The following is a 13,794-nucleotide window of genomic DNA, read 5'->3' as shown; positions in this document are numbered from 1 at the left end:
CACAATTTAAGAAAATTTAGCTCGTTTTTTAGGATGGAATACGTTGAACCAAATTACTATGTAAAGTATTGGCAATTTCGTCCGCTGTGATTGTCTGTTTTCCATAACGATACCCTCAAACGTCGATGATCTGCTCGATCTTTCCACGTCACATAAAGTTATTCCATGTTCGACACGCACTATCAATTCGGACATCTTGCTCGTAATGAAGAAATGTCGGCATAATGAGCTTCTATTTGACGAATAATTTCTGCAGGTTTAACACCTTCCGCAGAGCATAGCGAATCACTGCCCTCATTTCCTCCCCGGTGAAGGTCGATAATGGGGCTGCCATTCTTCAACGGTCTGCTACACTCGACTAAAGCGAAATAAGAGTGACACATTCCAGAGAGGTGTTGCAGATGACACTAATCCAGCGGTGGATACTATACTCGGTGACAACTTATCTCGACCAGTGGAGCCAGGCTACGGAGCCGAGGCTTCCGCACATTCGTGTTGCTCCGCAAGCAGTACAGCAGCTTGCGGCTGATTTCGGTTTTGCTCGCTCCATCGTTCACGTGTTTATAAAAATATACACGAAAAATGTGAATGGGAGAGACATTTCTATCGCTCAGTGTACATTCTGTTTCATATTCGAGATATTTTTCATGGAAAAATAAACAGCGCTGTTTGCGGCCGCACACTGACCCACTACGTCATGGATGCCTTGTTTACTTTAGAAACGGGCGTGCCTGAAAAGGTGGTGCTGTCTAAAAAATGGAAAGAACAGGAAGGCGTTCTTGCAAGTGAGCAATAACTGTATTTTACCTTCAACTTTCCGCCACTGTTTCAGTATCATAATAAATAAAGCAGCATTTATTTCAGCAAGCCAAATGAGAAAATTATCAGCAAACTTAAGTACTATTTTTTAGCTTGGTAGCAGGCATGCATTTCGGTTCTCTAGCTTCCACAGTGCTGTCAAGAAAACTTGTCGCCGAGTGTAGCAGTGTTAAACCCTAGTGGGAGAGATAGCAAAAGTCGCTTACTTTTTGACTACACCTCGTATATATACATCTGATTATCTTACAATAAACTTTTATTTATCTTTTCCTCAGTATTGTCGTCTTGCCACGCCGTAAGCAGTTTACGGATTAAGTAGCTTTTTGGAAATTCTGTGCTATATCAAGACACTAATAGTTAAAGATGTAAAGACATGTTTTGCTAAAAATAAACATCTTGCTTTGAAGATTGTGTTCACTTATTTTGGTCAGTTGGACAGGAACTTTGTAACATGCATCAGAACTTCAGTCACTAACTTCAGGCGTCAATATAATTAATGTTTACTCAGATGCGCTGGCACACTGTCGAAATATTTCCTGTGTGAACATTTCTGGACTTTGCATGCAATTTAAAGTTAACAGTAAACTTTAAACAGTGCTTGTTGTACCTAACACAATGTTAAGTATGTGATGTGTTTTAGAACTACATTATGAAAAGCTTTATTGCACAATACAACAACATTTATTACAGCTATATTTCCTGCTTGAGATCATCCCACTTTGGGAGGATGGCCAAGTGTAAGTGTAGGCCCTTCCATAACGTAAGCCAGGGTGACTAGGGCATGCATTACGGAAGTGCCTGCATTTACATTCGGGCGTTCTCCTAAAGTAAGAATAATCTCCATTAGGCAAGGTGCATCAACAAAGCTTCAATGACCAATAGTCAACGAAACATTGGTAACAGGTATTTAGGACACTTAAAAACAGTGTAACTTTCAATTTAACCTTGCGTCAGCATCTATTGAAAGTTATAAAGGAAATTTCATTTGGTTATAGGAGGCCAATAGTCGACGAAATGTTGGTTGCTGGTATATAAGACGTTTAAAAACGGTGTACCAACTTTCAATTGAACGTTCATTTAGCGTCTATTGAAAGTTAATAAAGATATTTCTATTGGTTATCGGTGGCCAATAGTCGACGAAATGTTGGTTGCTGGTATATAAGACGGTCTTACGACTTTCAATATACCGTCGGTAGGTTCTATCGCCTTTTCCCAATAAACTGTCTATTGACGGTTGGTAAAAGTTTTTCTAAGGGCTGACAACGCCAGCTGACAATGCCAGGAACAAGGTAGCATTAATTTTAATGGAATTTATCAGTTAAATGAACGAAGAAAAATGCGAACTTGCTTCGTCAACAAGATCTGCACTGTGTTTAAGTTCGGAAATGACCGGCGCACGCAAAAGCTCTCTTCAACCTTAGTTCATATTTCTCCGTTCAATTTAGTTGCTCGCCTGCAACATAAGCTACATTTACAGAACAATATATTACGATATATGCACTTTAAAACAGAGGGCCGACGTCGCACGCGCGCGAAAGAGCATAATTGACCAACATTAGCTTATCGGTGTTGCAGATCGACGAAAGCAATGCGTTTACGTAGATTTACGTATATAAACGTGTATAGGCAGTGCCACAGGTGCTGCTGCGCGCATCCGCGGTAAATCAGTGCCGCCACTAAAGACCCGATCGCAAAGATCCACACAGCCATCCCTTTGCAAGCTTCGCAAGGCAGTGTGCGCCGAAGTACACAGACCGCACGCCGCGTCTGCCGATCGCTTTACACCACCTTATCCCTCAGCTTTTATGTTTCTTTTGCTTCCTTCGGTTAGCGTGCGCTGCGAACACCGAGCGAGTTACAGAGCCGTACTACAGGTGGAGCTGTTTGTTCGGTAGATAGGTGGATCGGGCAGATCATCGTGCTCACCTTCCCGCGGATCGCGGGCACTTGTATGCTTGTACGCTGTCCGCAATAGCGCGCGGCGCGCGATAATGCACGCCTGCGTGGCATGCAAAAGCCAAGAGCGCAATATTTTAAAAAGATATGTCAGTGAGCGCACACGTATGGCTTTCAAGAAAAACAGAACGACAGTACTAAATCCGCGCGATAGATAACGACCACAAGGCATTATAAACAACCAGTGTGCATTAAAACAGCCGTACTCGGGCCGCTCTCTCTGTACACAGTTGAAACGCGCGATCAGTATTTTGTTCGGTTTGCGGCGCACCGCTCATGCACATGTCCGTGCCTTGTTCATTGCGAAAAAATACGACACACGCTATTGCGAAGGGTGTAGAGATACATGTGGCTAAAGAAATGAGTGGAGGAACGCAACACAGCATTGCACAGGTCGCGCAGAAACAACGTGGTTTCGATATCTAACGCGCGTTTGTAATCGCAGTGGGGAATACAATGTAGATGTATTGCTGTGCAAGGTTATCTTAGAAGTTTGAGAGTCACATCTCCTCTGCAATGAACACTTTTTCTTGACCGCTTACCTCAGATCGGAAGCACACGCAAACTAGAGAACAGCAGTTCGGCTTTGCCAAGCGATACGCCTCGTGCAGCTGCCGTCCGGATGAGTTTTGAAGCGCGCAGAGCTTCGACATTGCGTTCTCGTCGATTTGTGGCGGTACAGTGAGGTTCACTGACCGTTCGGCGCTGGACGACGAAAGAAATAGCCGTATTTTCGTGGTCCGAAAGCTCCGCCAATGACTGCCGCTCAGCCTCTCTATGGCCTCTCCTTATGGAGACGCTAGCAGACGATTCCACAACGGCGCCCAACAAAAATGGCGGACGCGCCCAGTGTTGCCAGAGCACCAAGCATTATGAATATCCGCTATTCCATCGGCGAAAATGGTTAGCGTTAAAATGCGTCATTGTACATTTCAACAACATCGTTTGTCTCCCCGTAAGTTCTAGAAGGTCCTTAACTATTCGGGAGACCCATTCAGTTTGACTGGGGCAGAAGAAAACACCCGAGAGCGTTCTGTTTTATTTAGGCGCAGCGTGTGCCAACCGACGCCACTGTTAAAATCTTTGCCAGGCAAAACAGGATAGCTGGATGAGTTGTAACCGATTTAAATAAACAATCTAGAACAAAAAATGGCGCACATTGACTAAAGATTCCGGTAAATGTATTCTATGCAGCCCAAATTTTGGAAACGCATGTAAGAAATGAAAATAAGTTATTTATTTTCCATGGTACAAATTTCTGTACAAAGGGGAAGTCTAAAATAAGAGCTGTGCCTAAACAGACGGACGACACTACAATTCTTTGTTTTGGGAGGATGCCAGTATAATATATCTGTACGTACGTATCTCTACACATACGACCAATACGTCAGAATACCAGCTGCGATCGCAGCAAAAAATACGTGTTTCTGCCCTCGAAAAGAAACACGAGGAATGCGACCGCCAATCCTCGATAGCTTCTTAATAAAGGAAAGTGCTTACATGAAGAGAGAGCTCGCGTGAGCATTAGACAGGCCTACAAAATGTAGCTTTTCATGGGTGTTTGTAACAATCAATTTCCCTCTGGAAGTGTATCCGCAAGCTGTTTTCATGTACTGTCCCGCTCAGTATGTTAAATAACATGGTTGTCAAGAGGAGAGTAGATGAAGAAGTGGCAAGCGAACGTGAGCCTGAGCGCGCGCCCGCATTCCATTTTCAGTTTTTACCCAGCGTCAAATAAACAAGACGTTCTCTACTTCGGCTCCGCTTCCTGGTTTTCAAGAGTATGGTGCCGTGACCAGGATAAGAATGACAGTTGAAGACCTCTGACGATGAACGAAGCTACGTGAAGAGGACGGCCGATCGACGAGATCAACGCGACGACGCTGGGAGAGAAACGAAGAACGATCCACGTCATCACGGCCCTTCGATTCCCGACGTGACGACATGGAAAGGCTACGACGGAAACGTGCTACCGCTCGAGCTTCGGTCACCAGGATCATCAACGACATGACGACTCTTATGCGGCCGTAACCAACGCCCACTAATGAGCTAACCGATCATCTTAATCTATTGAAGATACAGGAAACGATGCTCACGGACCTTGACAACCAAATAGAACAGCATGTCACGGACGATAACCTTCAGGATGATATTAACAGCGTCGCGCAATATCAAGATTCTATTGTCCTTGCAAAGTCCCACGCTGAACGCATTTTATCCTCTCCTCAAGCTGTAGCTACGCGCGTATCTCACGATCATCTCATCAGGCACGTGCGCAGATTAAGCTACCTAAGCTCGATCTACCGAAGTTTCATGGTGACCCAATTGAATGGCCTGAGTTTTGGGATCAGTTTGAGTCCACTATTCATCAGAACGGCCATCTCGCAGAGGTGAACAAATAAAATACCGCAGGAGCTACCTGTTGGGTAAAGCGGAAGGTGTCATCAGCGGCCTGGCCACAACTAACCAAAGTTATAGCACAGCTATACATCTTCTCAAAGAAAGATTCGGCCATAAGTCGCTGATTGTCAACGACCACATGCGGCGCCTTCTAAACCTACGTAAAATCCGTTCGGGTAAAGATTTAGAAGGGCTTCAAAAGTTGTATGAAGAAGTCAAAACCCGCATGAGATCCCTTCTTAAAGGGGCCCTGCAACACTTTTTGAGCAGGGTCAAAAAGCGCTGCCAATCGGTAGTCGAGGCTCCCGAGAACACGCGAGCCAAATATTATAGCGAAGCGAGCGGCCTGGAATTTACAATAAATTCTCAAAGTCAGCTGAAAATCGCTCCCTCTTCTCTCGACAAATGATGTATTAGTCCGCAATATATGACGCGATTGTCGGCAGTTCCACCATTGGCTGATGTTTTAATCACGATAGCACCCTCATTATTACCTTCGTTGTTAATTTTGAGTTCAATAAGTAGATAATATGTATGTTTATATTGTGTTATGCCGTTAAAACACCGAACAAACATTACTATTAGCACTTCCGGTCTCACCGACTGCTCGTCTGCTCGTAGTTTCGTGGTTGCGTTTTCTTCACCATGCGCAGTGCCGAAATCGTGAATACTTCTGTGCTTTTGACCATCGCCGGTTGCCGTTGAGAGTGGCAGCCGTTCGAGTGTTGCCTCGTCAGCTGGAAACTGGATCGTCGGCACGTTCTCGCGACCGACCGAGGCAGCGGTGCAGCATTTCACCAATAACAATGCTGGCGCCGGCAAGCTTAGGATACCTGTGTTCGCTGTATGGCGAGAGGTCCCGTTCGCTCTCTGTTCAGTATGTCATCGAGCCGTACCTCGGCGTATCCTCCCCGTAGTCTCAGGTTCCCGAGAAACCGCGGCACAGCAACCAAGCAGACTCGCATTTTCACAGTAGCTGCAGACAGCCGGGGGATGGGTCCGCGCCGACCCGATGCCCCACGATCCTTTCTTCTAGTCTTTAGTTCTTTGTTGTCAGCCCGCACTCGCTGTGCGCCCGCATTCGAAGAGCAAACAGCATCGAAGTACCGCCACTGGGAGAAGGGTGCACGCAGCTTTGTCGTGTTGAATACGATTCAAGCGCGAGCAGTGCGACGAGGCGGTGTATCGGAGTGTGGGTCGAAACCCATCTCAGCTGTCATTCGTTCCAAACGCGCACGCAGGTTTGCGTCCATGGTTGGCAGAGCGATGAAAACACTACGGCAGTTCGAGGTGCACACACAGCATTACCAAACTAACTCACAGTTTCCAAGCACGCGCGATACACGGTGCGATACACCGCTCGACGACGACCGCGCATGCCGACCGGAAGTGGCGCCACAGACCACGTGGTTGCGCCCAAAACGCCAGAGAGAAAAAAATGAAGAAAAAATGCAGCCGGCGCTGACGGCGCCTCCTCGCACCTCCGTCCTCCCTCCCTTCACGACCTGCGCAGCTTTCCGCGCGCTCGCGGCGTTGAGTTGAGGGAGAAAGCTGTGGAACGTGATCTCTATAATTTGGTAACACCACTTAGACTTGACGGATTCGAAAAATTTTTGCGGCATATGACTCGTGAAGAGTCATACGTCAATAACGAGACTATTCCAATATAACAAAGAAAGGTGTTGCAGGGCCCCTTTAACCTTGGTATCGAAGACAAAGAATATCGAATACTAATAAAGACAGCTATAATACAGAATATTCCGCAAGAAATGGTGCTCTGTTATACTTAGCGCACTTTGTCTTCCACACCAAGGTTATGAAGGGATCTCATGCGGGTTTGGACCTCTTCATACAACCTTTGAAGCCCTTCTAAATCTTCACCCGAACGGACTTTACGTAGGTTTAGAAGGCGGCGCATGTGGTCGTTAACAATCAGCGACTTATGGCCGAATCTTTCTTTGAGATGTATAGCTGTGCTATAACTTTCGTTAGTTGCGGCCAGGCCGCTGATCACACTTTCCGCTTTACCCAACAGGTAGCTCCTGAGGTGGCTGAGTTGAAAATAGCCGCGTCTGCTTTCTGAGGCACGTGTTTTCAAACTAATACGGAGGAGTGGTTCATGAACCTTTAAAACTACCCGACTTAACCAGTTTAGTAGCTAGAAAGCGCTTGTCATTCGCGCAAGTTTACACAGTACCTGTATGTTTTATGTTAAGCTTTTAAGATTAAATGATTTTAGTATATCTGTGTGTGTGCGTGCGTGCGTGTGGTGAGTCATGGCAGAAAGGATGTGCTGTCTCAAAAAATCTTTCTGTTCAAGGCAATGCCTCGGTTGGGCCTTCATCAATTATCAATCCACAACTTACCCATTGATCTTGTGCTCTCCACTGATGACTACAAAACAAGATAGATAGATAGATAGATAGATAGATAGATAGATAGATAGATAGATAGATAGATAGATAGATAGATAGATAGATAGATAGATAGATAGATAGATAGATAGATAGATAGATAGATAGATAGATAGATAGATAGATAGATAGATAGATAGATAGATAGATGTAAACACGAATCACTCACCTGCACGCAATGTTTCTGTCTGCTGCAGAAACACCCCGTAACTCGAGGTCTTTAATGTTTCTCGAACTTTCTCACAAGCGAGCATTCGTTTCCGACTGGAATACAATACACATAATTTATCGTTCTCACTTTTTTGCAGCCAGATGTGGGCTATATTAGGCGCTCCTGAGCTGCCTGGAATATCATTTACAACACCTTGCCTCCTACTTGCTTAGGCCTTTGTTCTTCCCTTGCAGCGCTTTGACTCCAATTCTAAGAAATAAATTTGTTAATATTTGTGCATTCATGAAAAAACCGTTTCTTCAAGCTGCGATGCAAATCAACGATGATGACGCGTTTGCCGAAAATGTGAACTATATGAAGCTGCTCAAGATACGAGAACGCGCGTTTGAATAAAACAATTATTATTCCGCGGTGTGTTAACTTTTCTCGCGCTCTCTTGTGATTATGTTTTTTGTTTATTTTTCTCTAGCGTATCTCAAGGTGACAATGCTGTAAATGAAGATGACAATGCCGCACAGAAGGCTTTTGCAACGTTCGCAATGCCAAACAAAAATACTGCTCTGTTAAATTTCATATCAACTCGCCTTTTCTTTTTTGAACACACATACAGTAGTGTTCGCACAATATAGTTTCAGGTAGAGTGCGCATACGAAAAAGCAGTATGATACTTTATTATGCTACACGCTAAGAAATGTAATACGAATCATTTCACTTCAATTTTACTTCCTTAAACGCCCCCTCAAGGGGGGTATTACATAAGGGGTGGGCTTACAATTGCAGCGACATATATACATAATAATAATATATACACAATTATACATACACGAAAAATTATACATAAACAATAATATATATATTCATAATATATGCACGATATCTGCATATGCATATAACTAGTAGCCACATATAAACATAGGAGTAAATAATGCTTAAACATTTCAGCAATTGTGTCTGCATTAGACACTGAAGCTCCTTTACTGCAGTTCTCCTTTTTAGCAAACATCATGAACGTGTTTTTCTAAAAAAATCGCTTAATAAACCCGTTTATCGTTTTAGAATGTTTCACTAGCTACCCGCCTAAAACGTCTTACGAAAATAAAGTGCGCTCCGGTGAATAAACGTTTCAAGAAAGCATTGTGAAGAGGTTCGCGTTAGCAAATTGTGGAGGACGTCCCTCACGTGTTCATATATGGCTAAAGGCTGATATCCCTAGCGCATACGCGGCTAAAAACGCTTACGGTATCTGCAAATGGTGTCCTATGTAATCTACCACGCAAAGAGCGAGGTTTATGTGAAATTTTACTTACCTATCATTTTCTATTGCTATTGCCTATATTTTTCACGTCAGTATTATTTTATATACCATATGGAAGTGTCAGCCGATGACATCGCATCAGCCAGTCACGTTACCCTACGCCCATATAGCTATTGGTGTTAAATCAAACATGACTCAATACTAGGGTAACTACACATTGTATTGTTTTATGAGATTTCAGTTGGACTAAACGTTCTTGAGTGTGAGTGATGAGTCGGCTCACTGCTCTCGTTGTGATTTGTCTGCGTGCTTTTTTCTTTAGAAGCAGCACAATGTAGCCCATGGAATACACGTTTACCACTATCGCTTCTACCTCCTTCACATTCTGAGCTATACGCGGGAATGTTGTCCCGGGGTTCTTAAATCACACATGAAAATCAGTTAGCGCACGTGGCATTATCTATGCCAACTGATACGTCCTGTATGATGTTTTCAATGTCTCAGTGGTTCCAGTGCTCTTAAGGCACACCTTTCAAGCTTTATTTCTCTTAAAATTAAGAAAAGTTTCGTTAAGTCGAGTGCACATATGTGTGCTTGTGGCTGTCCGTATTATTTATGTGTATGAGTGATTACTGAATAAAAAGACGATGACAAGAGAATAAACAAATGTAATAAGAGGTGTCGGCACCCAGAACGGGAGCCTTGTTCGCAGGTGCACAAGGCTCCCGTTCTGGGTGCCCGACACGTCTTATAACAATTTTTGTTCTCTTCGGATCGGCGCCTTCGCCTTTTATTCAATTATTCTTCCTGACCAGACGGGAATCCATCGAAGCCTTCATTTCATGAGTGAATATTGTATGTTTAATAGTCATCAACCAGCGCCTGGAACAGCAAGCAAGGCGATAAACCAGACTAACATACCCGGGAATATCATTAAATATTGCTGCATCTTACGAAAATGATTGCCTTCCCTTTCAAATATTCCTATAATATATGACGCAAACTTAGAGTGCAGCCGAACTTCAGATCATATTCTTATTGGTAAAATCATAAATTCTTGTGTAGCTTCTGCCAACGCTACCATTGCGACTTACTCTATTTGCTTCAAGGTGACGGTATCAGATACGCTTCCTCTGCATAAACCAATACAAACAAGGTTGCTTATTTCTTAACACAAAATTATCTTAACGCGGTTTTTAAAAAATTAGGTGTTGCCATTGGCTTGTCATATATGATATGCAGTATTACAGCAATGCACACTGTACAAATCGTACTTGTCACAATCGAGCGAGTTTGTAACTTCCTCTATGAAAACACATTTTGCTTTTGTGTCATGACCGATTTCTACAAAAGAGGGATGAGCCATCTTCTTGTTGTTTTTAGGGGCGAAGCTCCTTAAGCGGCACCCGTTCGTCCCCGTCGTAGTGCGTAGCCAGTCTTAACGCTAGTACCAGATCTTGACCTCCAAGGTGGTGCCGGTGGGAGATTTCTCCTGTGCGTTGTTGAACAATAAAAAATTCGCAGCGTGCGCGTTAACTAAAAGCTGAATTCTTCTGTCTCTCATTCCCCATTAGCAGCCATTGGCATGTTCCAGTAGGAAACGTTAGTAGAAGTATAACCCCCGTATTCAGAAACGCTCCTTCACTTGAACTTGACTTGCACCGCCTTCAACGTGTTTCGAACGCGCTGCCTTTAGGCTGTGCCAAGGCAGCACAGACGCGTTTCGAACGCGCTGCCCAAGGCGGTGGCAAGTCAAGTTCAAGTCGAGGAGCGTTTCTGAATACGGGTTAGCTAAAAGCCGACTTCTTCTGTCTCTCATTCCCATTAGCAGCCATTGTTTACCTCCAAGGTAGTGCCTGATGAGATTTCTCCTGTGCGTGATTAAGCAATAAAAATTTTGTTCAAAACGCCGTTGATTGATGAAATAAACCAACGAAAGACGCCAGATGTTTTCTAAAAGCAAAACGAAAAGACGCCAGATGTTTCTAAAGCAAAACGAAAAGACGCCAGCTGCTTAACGAAAGACGCCAGATGTTTCTCCTCTCCTACGGTCCCGTCGCGAGGCAGCGTCGCGAGGCAGCGTCGCGGCAGCGTTTTGATTGAAAAAACCGACCGCTTGCGCTGCACAACCGTTGACCACCCCGTATATATAGGCACTGGATTTTGACCTCCAAGGTAGTGCGTGTGTGCGATTTCTCCTGTGCGTGATTAAACAATGAAAATTCACAGCGTACATGTAAAATTAAAGTGAGCTACAAGTCGTCATAACTCTCATCGAACCTTTAGTATAAACGCGCCCGATCTCACGTCGGTGATGATGTACTGGGTAGAACTCACGGAAGATTCACGGTTTACCGATGAACCTCCGCAGCTTCACCCACTCATCATCATTCACTCCGTGGATGTGCTGTGATTTTTTTTATGGCAGTTGTCATGAAGAACAGTACAGATTTGCAATTGACAGGTTATTTCATAAGCATATGACTTACTTTCCACAGAAAGGTGGAGAATAAGCAAGCGCTCACTTTCAACGTTAAATTAATGAGTTCATTGTAAACGTAACATGGATATCTCTAGGTTGATCAATGAAGATCAAATGCAGCAATATGAAATGTCATGTGCGAGAAGATGTCTGCTTCGGCTTTCTCAACACAAAAGCTGTATCTTTTGAGCAATATTAATATTGCTGGTAGCATTTCACTAACCCACAGACGTTATTATGTGACCTGTAACTGTGAACACCTCTATCTGTAGGCTGTGGTATTGAGACAATTCAGATATTTATCAATGTTTATGACACATAGATGGTTCTGTGTTTCATAGACGAAGTAAGTCTTAGTCGACGCGAAACCTCTTGCCCTGCTAAATTTATACTGAGCAACTATTTAGAAAAGTTAAGGTTCGCGATACCACCTTGCGGGCACTGCTCTTATGAAAAGGCTGTTGACGATCACAGTTTATGTGCACACCCATTTGAAGAAGTAAAAAGATTGAACCTAGTTTGAGATTACCATCATTCAATTTCAAGGCCCCATTGCAGGGTACATTGATAACTAGCACGCAAAATACGCCGAAAAGGTCGCCGCTCTTTTGCTCGTTTACGAGCATTGTATCACGGCTCGTAGCGGCAATATCTTACGGAAAGCGGGAGGTGATCTCACTAGCATTGCCATCTTTTTGTTCCATTCCCCGCGTAAATCTCAAGGGTGTTTCTACTTGAGGGGCAGTGGAACAGCCTAAGGGTGCTTTGCGCCTGTTGACTGCTTAAGAAGAAAAGCAGGGGGCACCAGCAATTAGCACGCAAAGAATGCGTGCTGCACTACTGTATTGCAGAAAACTGGCGTTGTTACTGAGCAGACCCTGCCGTGACGCGCACTGGTTGACATTGCCTTTTTTGTTGTCTAAGTTAAAAAGGCAGCCACCATTTGAGCGTGCGAAGCGTTCTGTTTGAATATCGTCTTAATCGGGGCCCTGAAATTTGTTATGAATATGTTAAATTACGTGTGTTCTTGTTTATTAAAAAATGGCTAGCCTGATATTGGGACTCCCTACAATTTTTTTATATGAAGAACCGCGCACACCACGGCAATAAAGTAATTTAGTTATCCGGTTGATTCTAATTGGACTCCCGAAATTAACCTTAAAAGGACCAAGATATTTAGGAATCGACGCATAAAGCATGCAGAAAGACGACCGGCGCGTTACCGTTAGCATTTTATAAGAAACTTCTATTGTCCATTAAAAAGCGTGCATGTGGCCTTTCGGTGAAGTAAGCCGATTGCGTGTCTGCAGTTGCTTGTTCTTGTGTTTGCACTTAGACGTCCTTGCAATAGGGACGTACCAGCTGTATTTGCGGCAAAATAGGTCGCCGTTGAACAATGTCACATGCGTCACGCGAGAAAGTTCACCGGAGCGACCTGTTGTTTACCGATAAATATGGCGAAAGCGTGATGAAGGCAGGTTTGCTGCTATGATATCTAGTATCCCACCCAATCGTTACATAACTAACCCGCCCGTGCGCTTAGATCGTATCCATCATAATAAGACAGTTAGACAATCATTCAGTCATCTGAACGTTCATCAGTACTCATTATTCCCTCATGCTTTTTCATTATGGAATAAGTTACCTCAGGAGATCGTTAATGCGGACACAATACAATCGTTCGCCCATCTCGTCAATGACCTAGCACTTGATTTTTAACATTGTGTTCCTCATAAGTGCTGAGATTTTTTGTATTTCTGTATGAATGCCATTATTGCTATGTATTAATTATATTTTTCCCTGATGTTGAGAATGTTCTGAATTTCGTATCTTGTATTGTATTTTCATTGTGTTTTTTATTCGGATTTTGTCACTGACATTTGTTACCCACTCCTGCTTGGGCCCGAACAGGGCCTGCAGTATTTGTAAATAAATAATAAATAAATAAATATTGCTCCTTGATGGTTAAGCATTCTCTGGGTGCTTCACAAGTGGCGGTATCTGTGACTGCAGTTGGCTAAAAGAAACTTATTTTAGTGTCAGGTATATTGTGCGACAGTCCAAAAAATAGTTAATAAATATGCAATGCTAGTGAATAAAAGTGCACTTCATTTGGATAAGAGGTGAAGATAAAATATAGTCTGGTATTACGCATACTACATGCTGCACGCAGTGTCATTATACAGCTAACGAAGTCAATAAATTTCAATCAAAAGGTTCTAAATATGGCGAAGATGTGTTCCTTCCAGCATCAAGAAACGCAGCGAATCTTTGCACACACAGATATTGCGGAGAC

At 43.6% G+C, this 13,794-nt stretch overlaps 1 long non-coding RNA gene across 1 annotated transcript in view; it reads right to left on the bottom strand.

Annotated features, from left to right (window-relative positions):
* LOC119399320 (uncharacterized) overlaps positions 1–7,912 on the bottom strand; it is a 46,753-nt gene extending 38,841 nt beyond the window's left edge. The window contains exon 1 of the long non-coding RNA XR_005184789.2: positions 7,759–7,912. This is a non-coding gene — a long non-coding RNA (uncharacterized LOC119399320). The remainder of the gene's footprint in view (positions 1–7,758) is intronic.
* Positions 7,913–13,794: the final 5,882 nt, after the last annotated feature.

The sequence above is a fragment of the Rhipicephalus sanguineus genome, chromosome 7 (assembly GCF_013339695.2).
Source record: "Rhipicephalus sanguineus isolate Rsan-2018 chromosome 7, BIME_Rsan_1.4, whole genome shotgun sequence".
NCBI classification, from domain to species: domain Eukaryota; kingdom Metazoa; phylum Arthropoda; class Arachnida; order Ixodida; family Ixodidae; genus Rhipicephalus; species Rhipicephalus sanguineus.
Note: the sequence above shows the minus strand (reverse complement) of the source record. Positions and strands in the feature narration are given on the sequence as shown.